The sequence below is a fragment of the Equus quagga genome, unplaced genomic scaffold (genome assembly GCF_021613505.1).
Source record: "Equus quagga isolate Etosha38 unplaced genomic scaffold, UCLA_HA_Equagga_1.0 933_RagTag, whole genome shotgun sequence".
NCBI lineage: Eukaryota > Metazoa > Chordata > Mammalia > Perissodactyla > Equidae > Equus > Equus quagga.
The window spans coordinates 1-2947 of NW_025803938.1; the positions used below are offsets into that span (position 1 = coordinate 1).

The 2947-nt window shown below is 37.7% G+C and overlaps 1 pseudogene; it reads left to right on the forward strand.

Moving 5' to 3' along the window:
- The first annotated feature begins 1633 nt into the window (after positions 1–1633).
- LOC124234586 (olfactory receptor 5D18-like) lies at positions 1634–2680 on the forward strand (annotated as a pseudogene).
- The last annotated feature ends 267 nt before the right edge of the window (positions 2681–2947 follow it).

The window sequence follows — 2947 nt, forward strand, 5'->3', positions numbered from 1 at the left end:
GGTGTCATGTCAGCACCCAAGATCAGAACAGGTGAAACCTTGGGCCACCAAAGCAGAGCACGTGAACTTAACCACTTGGCTACATGGCTGGCTGGCCGAAAATGAATTCTTAAATGCCCTAGCTAAATTAAATATTGTATTAAGAAAAAAAGCTTGATAATTAGAATGTCTGGCTTTGCAATGGATTGTCTTTTGAGGTTGTCTTTAATATTCAAATTTATGGGTATAGAAACAGGACCATTGAGGGTCTCAGTTTTGCATATGATCTGACATTTTATTGATGAGCCATCTGAAATCTATTTCTTGGGTCCTGAGACCAGAGATAATCTTACCACAAATGATAAAGAAAGAGTTTTCCAGAATGGGAAGATCTTAGAAGTATTGGCAACAGTTTAGAGAAATATAATTCTCTTGTATCACTATTTCCTCATGAAATGTCTTCAGAGTGCAATACTACCTCAATTTATAATCTCTCCCCTTCATACGTAATATAGGACAGAATGAATATCCTATATGTCTTGAAGGGAGAACAGAAAGAGAGTAAGACAGAGACTTAGGAAGGGGCAGTTTCTAAGTCAGAGTCTTTACTATAGTTCCTTATTCCTGAGAGAGAAAATTTCCCTAAATGTCATTCCTATTTCATCTTGATGTTGCTTTCTAGTATAACTCTGTGGCATGTATGCTGTCTTTGGACTATTTCCCATAGGTTTAGAGTCTCTAGTTTGTCAATTAAAAGTATGATGATTTAATAAAGGAAATATGTTAGCATCTAGACCAGAATATGGATCAGAGTCTGGTGTAATAAAATGGATACAGGGCTGGGAGTCTGGGGATCTGGGATCTAGTCATAGTATGTAGATTGGTCCTTATTTGCATTTCATTGGGAAAGCCAAGACTCTCCAGCTTTTTGTTTTGTCACCTCCACAATAAAGAAGTAGACTACATTATCTTTATCATCAGCTCCACTTTTATTATTGCATAAGTATTCAGGAAGGATTGACTCCCTGAACTGAAGGGCATACCTTGAAAATAATTAATTAAGGTTAATTTTGATAACAGATTTACTGAGTCAGATCCAAAAGCAAAGATTAAAGTGCTATATGGAATTAACAATAAAGGCACAGATGTAAAGTATTAGGGGTGTTCATTCTTAATGTCACAGTGTGAGTATACAATGCAAAAATTAATATTTTCAGAAATTTCTCATTTTTGTTACTGACTATAGGACTGACTTAATCAGTCATTGCATTATGCTAGGCTTATCTTTTATGAACTTACAATGTTCAAGGAGAGCTGAAAAAGTCATGAAAATATTTGACAACATAACTATAAATCTCTCGATTTCGTATTCTTATTTTTAAATATTAAAAAATTACAATTGAGAACTTAAAAAAGTAATTCAATAATTGTATTGTTTTTACCTAAAGAAAAATTTAAAATTTTAAATGGTTATCATGTTTGAAAAGTTTAGACATTGAGCATGTCGTAAATAAAAATTACACAGAGAAATCCTGAAAGATATTTTGCTTTGTTTTCCAGTCTTGGTAAGGTTAGTTAACCAAGCTTCTTATATCCTCACTCTCCTTAATCTTTTTGTTTTCAGGACTGATTCAGACTCTAACAAACAGAAACCATGTTGCTGTCAGAGAGAAATAAAACTTGGGCCACCTTCACTCTCTTGGGCTTCTCAGATTTCCCAGAACTGCAAATCCCTCTCTTCTTGATTTTTCTGGCCATCTACAGTGTCACTGTTGTAGGGAATATTGGGATGATTGTAATAATCAAAATTAACCCCAAACTACACACCCCTATGTGCTTTTTCCTCAGCCACCTTTCATTTGTGGATTTCTGCTATTCCTCCATCATTACTCCCAAGACCCTGGTGAACCTAGTTGTAGAAGACAGAACAATTTCATTTATAGGATGTGTAGTACAATTGTTTTTCTGTACTACCTTTGCAGTAACTGAATTCTTTTTATTAGCTGTGATAGCCTATGATTGCTTTGTGGCCATTTGTAACCCTCTGCTCTACACATTTGCCATGTCCCAGAAACTCTGTGCCGTGCTAGTGGTCAGATCATATGCATGGGGAGTAGCTTGTTCCTTGATATTCACATGTTCCGCAATCAAGTTATCATTTCAAGGTTTCAACACAATTAATCATTTCTTCTGTGAATTCTCCTCATTGCTGTCCGTCTCTTGCTCTGATACTTGTGTCAACCAATTGCTGCTTTTCATTTTTGCCACCTTGAATGGGGTCAGCACACTACTCAACATTCTCATGTCTTATGTGTTTATCATTGTCAACATCCTCAAAATGCATTCAGCCGGTGGGCGCTGCAAAGCCTTCTCCACCTGTGCCTCACACCTGACCACCATTACTATCTTCTACTGCACCATCCTCTTCCTCTACTGTGTGCCCAACTCCAAAAACTCCAGGCGCACAAAGTGGCATCTGTGTTTTACACCGTGGTGATCCCCATGTTGAATCCTCTGACCTACAGTCTGAGAAATAAGGATGTCAAGGCTACAGTAAGCAAAATAGTGGACAGTAAACTATTTCCTTATTAAGAATATTATTTTAGGGTCGGCCTGGTGGCGCAGCGGGTAAGTGCGCATGTTCCACTTCTTGGTGGCATGGGGTTCGAAGGTTCAGATCCCGGCTGCGGATATGGCACTGCTTGGCAGGCCATGCTGTGTTGGCATCCCACATATAAAGCAGAGGAAGATCGGCACGGATGTTAGCTCTGGGCCAGTCTTCCTCAGCCAAAAGAGGAGGACTGGAAGTAGTTAGCTCAGGGCTAATCTTCCTCAAAAAAACAAGAAAGAAAGAGAAAAGGAATATTATTTTAGTAGAGTTTGTCCCTGACATGTAAATAAATACTGCACATAAAAGTTGATTTTAAAGAAACCTTTACAATTATGAAGAGTTAATCTTGTATAATGG